The 8,476-nt window shown below is 47.7% G+C and overlaps 1 non-coding gene and 1 pseudogene across 1 annotated transcript; one reads left to right on the forward strand and one right to left on the reverse strand.

The window, feature by feature from the left end:
- The first annotated feature begins 5,825 nt into the window (after positions 1-5,825).
- On the forward strand, positions 5,826-8,035 carry LOC109459946 (origin recognition complex subunit 5-like; annotated as a pseudogene).
- On the reverse strand, positions 6,610-6,696 carry LOC141567772 (small nucleolar RNA SNORD35). Its single transcript, XR_012490601.1, has one exon. It is a non-coding gene; the product is annotated as a small nucleolar RNA SNORD35 (small nucleolar RNA).
- Positions 8,036-8,476: the final 441 nt, after the last annotated feature.

The raw sequence follows: 8,476 nt of genomic DNA on the forward strand, positions 1-8,476 counted from the left end.
TAGTGATTGTGGGGGCAGAGCCCCAAAAAGCAGTTTCCAGGCTCTCGGCCTCACATAGAAAGGTGTTGGCTCAGGTAGTAAATGGCCAACTGTGATTGCATGGCGATCAGCTGTGGCTAGTTGGCCGTCAGCTGTAACCAGTGAGCCATTGGCCACTAATATAACTGCTGTGGCTACGCTAGGAGAGAGGAGAGAAGGAAAGAGGAAAGAATGGGGGCTAGCAAGAAGATGGCGGCTGGGCTGGCAAGTGTGGATGGCGGTTTGCGGACAGTGTGGATCCAGCCTCCAGTGAGAGTATAGTGCCGCCAGAGAGAATATAGTGGTATGACTCCCCTACCTATGGCTCCGTGGGTGTTCCTTTTTGGCCTCACCATATCCTGCGTTCTTGTATGGGGAGCGGGAGCGGAGACACCGCCGGATGCCCTGCACGACAAATGGCGCAGCGAGCAGGGTCTCCCGCATGACAAATGGCGCAGCGAGCAGGGTATGGTGCCGGCCAAAGCTCTCCGAAGGACGGTGGAGCAGTTTGTGTGTATGAACACTCAGTCTGAGGAAGACCAGGAGGAGCAGCTGCCGGAGAGCTGGACCCCCGTGGAGGGGTGGGAGGACGTGGACGTTTCTCCCACCAGCACAGGAAAAGCCATGCAGCTGCTGGAGAGATGGAGCCCCGTGGAGAGGTGGAAAGATGTGGACGGTTCCCCAACCAGCACAGGCCGGAGAAAGCGAAGGTCGTTGCAGTCCTGTGGGCCGGAGAAGTTCCTGCTCAGGCAGCCCGGATGCAGGACTTGTAGTCCCAGGAGGTAACGCTTGCTGAGTCCTCAGTGGGAGATGAGGGTGAGGTCAAGGTCGTCCCTCACCCCCAGGACAGCCCTGGTGAATGACTATGGACTATGGGGAATTGCCTTCCATCCCTAATTTAATGGACCGCTTGACTGTTTGTTTGGGAACTGTTGTTAGTGGAACTGGGGGACTGTTTGTTTGGGAACTGTTGTTAGTGGAACTGGGGGATATTTGCTTTTGTCTCTTGACTGGCCGCCATTGAGAATATGTAAGCACCTTGATTGTGAGTCGCTGTTGTTCCAGCAGGGTACCCTGAGAGGCACAGAGAGAGTGGCAGTGAGCTGAGAGGTCTGGCTGAGCCCTGAAGATACCCTGGCTGTGCCCAGGAAGTCGGGCTGTTCCCAGAGAGAGTGGCAGTGCCCTGAGAGCCCTGGCTGTGTCCAGGAAGTTTGGCTGAGCCCTGAAGATACCCTGGCTGTGCCCAGGAAGTCGGGCTGTTCCCAGAGAGAGTGGCAGTGCCCTGAGAGCCCTGGCTGAGTCCAGGAAGTTTGGCTGAGCCCTGAAGGTACCCTGGCTGTGCCCAGGAAGTCGGGCTGTTCCCAGAGAGAGTGGCAGTGCCCTGAGAGCCCTGGCTGTGTCCAGGAAGTGTGGCTGTGCCCACAGAGAGTGGCAGTGCCCTGAAAGCCCTGGCTGTGTCCAGGAAGTGTGGCTGTTCCCAGAGAAAGTGGCAGTGCCCTGAGAAATCCTAGCTGTGCCCAGGGAAACTAGTGGTACCCTAAGAAGTCCAGGAAGTCTGGCTGTGCCCAGGAGTACTGGTGGTGCCCTGAGAAACCCTGGCTGTGTCCGGGAAGACAGGTGGCACCCTAAGAAGTCCAGGAAGTCTGGCTGTGCCCAGGAGTACTGGTGGTGCCCTGAGAAACCCTGGCTGTGTCCGGGAAGACAGGTGGTACCCTAAGAAGTCCAGGAAGTCTGGCAGTGCCCAGGAGTACTGGTGGTGCCCTGAGAAACCCTGGCTGTGTCCGGGAAGACAGGTGGTACCCTAAGAAGTCCAGGAAGTCTGGCAGTGCCCAGGAGTACTGGTGGTGCCCTGAGAAATCCTAGCTGTGCCCGGGGAAACTAGTGGTACCCTAAGAAGTCCAGGAAGTCTGGCAGTGCCCAGGAGTACTGGTGGTGCCCTGAGAAACCCTGGCTGTGTCCGGGAAGACAGGTGGTACCCTAAGAAGTCCAGGAAGTCTGGCCGTGCCCAGAAGCACTGGTGGTACCCTGAGAAACCCTGGCTGTGCCCAGAGAGCCTGGCTGTGTCCAGGATATTGCATTCACCCCCAGGCTCCTCGCACAGGTCCCCTCGCGGAAGACGCTTGTCGCGTAGATTGTGAGGCGAGAGCCTGTAGGGGTGGAGTGTGGGGGCAGAGCCCCAAAAAGCAGTTTCCAGGCTCTCGGCCTCACATAGAAAGGTGTTGGCTCAGGTAGTAAATGGCCAACTGTGATTGCATGGCCATCAGCTGTGGCTAGTTGGCCGTCAGCTGTAACCAGTGAGCCATTGGCCACTAATATAACTGCTGTGGCTACGCTAGGAGAGAGGAGAGAAGGAAAGAGGAAAGAATGGGGGCTAGCAAGAAGATGGCGGCTGGGCTGGCAAGTGTGGATGGCGGTTTGCGGACAGTGTGGATCCAGCCTCCAGTGAGAGTATAGTGCCGCCAGAGAGAATATAGTGGTATGACTCCCCTACCTATGGCTCCGTGGGTGTTCCTTTTTGGCCTCACCATATCCTGCGTTCTTGTATGGGGAGCGGGAGCGGAGACACCGCCGGATGCCCTGCACGACAAATGGCGCAGCGAGCAGGGTCTCCCGCATGACAGTGATATTCAGCAATGAGGTATGTAGCACTTTTCCTAGGATGAGTTCGCGAACTTAATTGTCAGAACTGTATCCTGAAATAATAGGTAACTGTTCCATACAACAGAGACTTGTCTCACCTAAAATGTCAGTAGCACCCCAGTTAGAAATCTGGAATTGAAGTAAGGCTCCTGGCTTTTGGCCCCACCTCCCTTTTATGAGATTGATGAGTCTAGGAGAGGAAACTGAGCTGGTGTAGTTTAGACCCTTTCTCTCTCTCTGTTTTTGATTCTGCCTATCTCTAGAAAGAGTACATTTGGTCTGTCTCTCCTGCCATGTGATAAAAAGCCTATTGGAGGTAAGTTTATATGGAAAGGAAACCAGTGGTGCCCCCACCCCTCTATCTATTCACCCAACTTTCATAGTTAAAGAATTTTTAGCTGGGCACACGCTTGCCTGGAATAAACACTACACTTGCCAGCTTCCCTTGCAGCAAGCATGACTACGTGGCCAGGTTCTGGCCAATGGAATGTGAGCAGAAGTAGTTTTTTAGGTCTTGCCTTAAAAGGAAGGAAGGTTTTCCCTTCCTTCAGGTTAGAGTGGGGACATTGTGAGGTGGCATCTTGGGCCATGGGGACAAGTGTAACAGCATACAGATGGCCAAGAATGGGATGGAAGAGCTCAGGCTCTTGACCCCTTTATACAGCAGAGCTGTATATTGTTACAGCAGAGAAAGATACATTTTTATGTAATTGAAGCTATTATTATTTTGAATCTGTCACATGCAGCCAAATTTATATCCTAAATTGAGCTGTTCAGTTTATGGGCAGTGGAAAGGACCAGCAAACCCATTCGGCCACACAGCTCAGCCATGTTCCCTGATATTGCTTATTGTTCAGGTAAAAAGCTAACATGTTGCCCTCCTCTCTCTCTTACTCCTGCACCCCTCTCTAATTGGTTCTGCCTTCAGGCCAGGACAAAGGGTGTTATTCTTTGAGAGCTTAAATCTCCACCCAGTTGCTGGAGAAAAGGAGGTGCAAATCAACAAGAAGTTATCTGGAACTTCTGAAAAGCAGTCCGCACGGGAAAGACCACATGTGGGTTTCCCCAGAGTCTAGGAAACTGAAGAGAAAATGTCCCAGGAGTTTTAGATTTTAGATTTGTTTGCTCACCATCCGAGCCTTCCTCCTTCTGACGTGCCTTCCCGTATTGTAGAGGCTGGGAACCTAAGAAAACACTTCCTCACCTCCGTTGAAGCTAGGGTTCTGCCCATCTGACATAGCCACACGAAATTTGGAAAGTGGAAGTGAAATGGAGTTTGTGCTTATACTGATTTTGGCACGCACAGTCCTGAAGAGGCTGGTGTTTTTCTTTGAGGCTGGCATTGTGCGTTTCAAGAGGCTCTTATCTGTGTGAAGCCAGCAAGCCTGGTATGGTTCTGGAACCAGCCACTCCAGTAACAGCAGCTTTTTGATTTCCCACCTTTCTATGATGGGGGAGGCCGCAGCTCCTCTTGTGGGTCAGTTCTTCAGCTTGGGGGACCTGATGGCACCTGCTTTCTTTTCCTTTTCCATCAGAGGCCACCCAGTGGTCTTGCCCTGGGATGCGTCTGTCCTCTTCAGGCTCTCAGAATTTGAATTAACCCAATCATAGATCAAATCAGGCTAAACATAAGCTCAAAGTAAGCCGACACTACACTCCCTCGCTTTCCTTGACTCTAAGGTACAAGAATGTAGAAAAACGCAAGAGCAATAGCACTTCCCAAATGAAAATAATTTTCTCACATTGCTGTTTTCAGCCACAGCCCATCTATCGATAGGAGGGAAAACATTAAGTTACATGAGACAAGGCTGTCATTTGTCTAAATAAAAAGATCCAGCAGAGTCCTGGGTGTTCTTTTTAGCTCCATGAGGATGGGAGAAATGCCAATGAAAATTCACAATTTTTTGCACTTTTCAGGAGAAAGGGTATCAATATAGACGGTAATAGTATCAGGTTGTAGTATTAGTTAAAACAAGTCCAGCTTTGGGAGGTTTTGCGGGCTGATTTGTGTGTCCACCCAATTTCATACGTGGAAGCTCTAGCTCCCAATGAGACTGTATTTTTTGAAGATAAAACCTTTAAAGAGGTCCTTCAGGTTAATTGAGGTCATAAGGGGGGGGGGGGTTGATCCAATAGGACTGATGTCCTTATAAGAAAAGTGACACCGGGGATGTTTGTACAGAGAGAAAAGGCCATGTGAGGACACAGAGAGACGTCACCCATCTGCAAGCCAAAGAGAGAGGCCTTAGGAGAAACCAACCTTGCCAGCACCTTGATCTTGGGTTTCCAGCCTCCAGAACTATGAGAAAATAAATTTCTGTTGTTTAAGCTCTCCAGTCTGTCGTATTTTGGCATGGTATCCCTAGGAAACTAATATGGAGGTGGGAGGTGGTTCTCACAGGAGGCAGCAACATCAATCTTTGAAATCTGGGTGTCTTAGAAGACTCCTCTGTTAGAAACATGTTTACAAAGAAAGTTTCACAAGGCAGAGTCTCTGCTTTCCTGAAGCTGCAGGAGAAGTGGGCACATTTTTTTCTTGTGTTGCTGAGATTTTTATTACTGGCAGTCAGAATAGCCTAGAGTTTCAAGGCAAAGTCTTGCAATCACTTTTAAACAAAGCAGCAGCTTCAATATAGTCAAAACTTTCACAGAGGAAAAGGAAATGGGAATAATCTCATTATTAATGAATAGAACATGAAGCATTCACCAAGATAAGGAAACAAGCTAGCAGAGAAAAGTAAAAATCTGGCTTGAGCTGTTCCAGACGGGCTATGAACCCTGGTCAGTCCTTTGGCCTCAATGACCTTTAAATACCTCTATTTAAATGCCTTTAAATAACCTCACTTTAAACTGCATCCCATTTGGAGGTTAATGGTGACATCCTGCTATTAAAAATCTTGGAAAATATCTACATTTGCAGAGTTGCCTCACCTCTCACAGAGTTGCATTTGAAAAACTCTTGTCTTCTTGCAAAGTTGCGAAGTCAACAATGGTGACAACTCCAGTTTTCAAATCTTACTCTGGGGTCCCCCTTTACCCCTTAGTGTCCATCTCATATTTAAAAACCTTTTAATGGGGAGTGGGGACCGCGGTGTGGAGGCAAAGCTGTGGCTTGCTTCGTGCCGCTAGTTGGTGGCGGGCTGTACTGTCCCCTGGCAGCCACCGGAATGCCTCACTGGGAAAACATGGTGCTTCGTCGCGAGTCCCAAGTGTCCACCTTATAGTCCCTATTTAGAGAGATTGAAATTTGTCTTTTCTCCTCCAGAGACATCATTTCAGCTTCCCATCCATTTTTATTTATGGACATACTGCCAGTGGAAAGACCTATATAACACAACCTGTTACCTAACTCAGGTTTGGCCGCTTGTCGCACGAAACCAAAACATTAGAGAGAGAAGTTGGTGAGGAGAAAAGGTGTTTTTCTTTATTCTAGATGCCGGCCGCCAGGGAAGATGGTGGACTACTGTCCCAGAAAAACCACCTTCCCCGAGCCGAGGATGATCCAGAGGTTTTATAGGCATGTAGGTTGGGGAAGAACAAAGAAAAGAGGGAAAGTTGGTCAGGCAGGTTCCAGGGCTCACAGTTGAGAACTCGCTTCCCGAGCCCTGGTCTGTTTCAAGATAATGTTATCAGACCCAGAAGCCGTGGCCGGAGTGCTTTACGCATCATCGGCAAAAACTGCAAGGAGTTGTAACATGGATTCCGGTTCTGGGATGGTTGGGCACCAAGAAATGGTTCCTTCTAGGTTAGTGCTCTGCTCATTAACTGGACTAATGAGGTCTGCGTAGCCTTAAGAAAGACAAAGCAGAGCCATTAAATCAGGCAGTAAGGGGTAGAAACAAAGAGAAAATAGCTGAATAGCAAACTATGAGGTGAATTTAAGCTGTAAGCTAACTAGGCCTAAGTTATTAATTCCTTGAATTTCACCCTTAAAAACTCCCCCACCCCCACCCCCCGGCATCTACTAAGCCATTGGCATTAGCGGCACTGCCCACAGTGGCATCCACAGACCATCGTGAGAAAAAGCCATCATCTGCTCACCCTTACAAAACTTTGTTGAAAACTGGAGTGCGCCCACATGTCTTTGTGAATTGTGCTGAATGCTTCACCTTGAGGCGGCTTTTGGAACAAATTTTACACAAGTTGAATCATCTCTGGTCTTTAGAGAATGGATGTTCTACTCAAATAACCTGTGACACATTTAATGATTTGTTTGCTTGTTTAAACAAATAACCAAAGCTGAAAGTCTCAAGGATCAGACTGTACTGTTCTAGGTAAAGCAGAGTAGCTAAGAGATACAGAAGTAAATACTTGGCCTGGGTTTCTTAGGTTACAAGAATTGACCCATAGAAATGTGACTGTTATCTTTCTCAATGAAATTGCTTGGGAAAAGTTTTGTGCAAATACTGGATGCTTTGAGCCATTTGTCATTTGTTTTGTATTTCCCTGATTGTAGCATAAGGAACCTTCAAAAGATCCTGTCCCACAATCACCCAGACTGTTCAGTTGATTTCTATGCTGCTTACATTAATATTCTCCTTGGAGTTTTCTACACCATCTGCCTGGATTTGAAAGAACTCAGACATTTGGCAGTACTTAATTTTCCTAAACATTGTGAACCTGTGGTTAAAAGAGAAGCAAGTGAACATGATACTCACAAACTCTGGAGAAATATTGAACCTCATTTGAAGAAAGCCATGCAGACTGTTTATCTCAGGGAAATACCAAGTTCACAGCGAGAAAAACTACAGAAAGAGGACAGAGATCCAGGACAACTGAATGGTCTCTCAGCGTATACTCACGTGGGACTTTCATATTACTCTAAGTTTATTCTAATTGCTGCTTATAATCCAGGAAAAACTGACAAGAGGTTCTTCCTTAAGCATCATGGGAAAATCAAGAAAACCCAACTTTCTAAAGAAACATGAAAAGACAAGCAATCGTCTCCCTGGATCGAACCTGTTTCCACTAGATAATTAGCAATGTTATATAGCATCATGGAGAGCAGAGTTGCTCCAACAGCAAATATCTTTTCCCAGATTAATTCTCTCATTACCCTGCAACTATTAACCCTGGTTGGCCATGATGATCTGCTTGCTGGACCACAGTACAAATGCACAGCATCTCTAGACTTCATCAGAGCTCTTGCTAGGACAGTGAACTGTGACATAATAAAATACTTGTGATTTTGGAGAGGTCTCCACCTGGTCTCCCCATCCCTCCATCTTTATGGTCCATCCTCCTCTTGCCTCTGGACGCTTCTTGTGGCCTGGCTGTGACCCTGTCATTCAGGCTGTAACAGTATCAAGCTAGTGTTATTACAGGTGACCCTCAAATAACACGGGTTTGAACTATGTGGGTCCACTTATACATGGCTTTTTTTCATTAAATACCTACAGTATCGTAAATGTATTTTCTCTTCCTTGTGATTTTTTAATACCATTTTCTTTTCTCTAGCTTTCTTTGTTGTAAGAACATAGTATATAATACATATAACATACAAAATATATGCTTATCGGCTATTCATGTTATCAGTAAGGCCAATAGTCACCAGTTGGCCATTAGTAGTTAAGTATTTGGGGAGTCAGAAGTTATACGGGGATTTTCAACTGTGCAAGGCGTCTGTGCCCCAAACTCCCACATTGTTCAAGGGTCAGCTGTATTTTGCCCCATCCTGTTCCTCCTTACCACGCTTTTCTCTGAAGCTGATACAAGGAGATACACCCCTCAATCTAGTTTTTATACCCCCTCTTCTCACCCCATAAGGATGCGAACCAGGATGCCAGCCTTACAGAACTCTGTGGGGGTGTGCTCTCTG

The sequence above is a fragment of the Rhinolophus sinicus genome, chromosome 8, assembly GCF_057876585.1.
Source record: "Rhinolophus sinicus isolate RSI-liver-muscle chromosome 8, RSI-T2T, whole genome shotgun sequence".
NCBI classification, from domain to species: domain Eukaryota; kingdom Metazoa; phylum Chordata; class Mammalia; order Chiroptera; family Rhinolophidae; genus Rhinolophus; species Rhinolophus sinicus.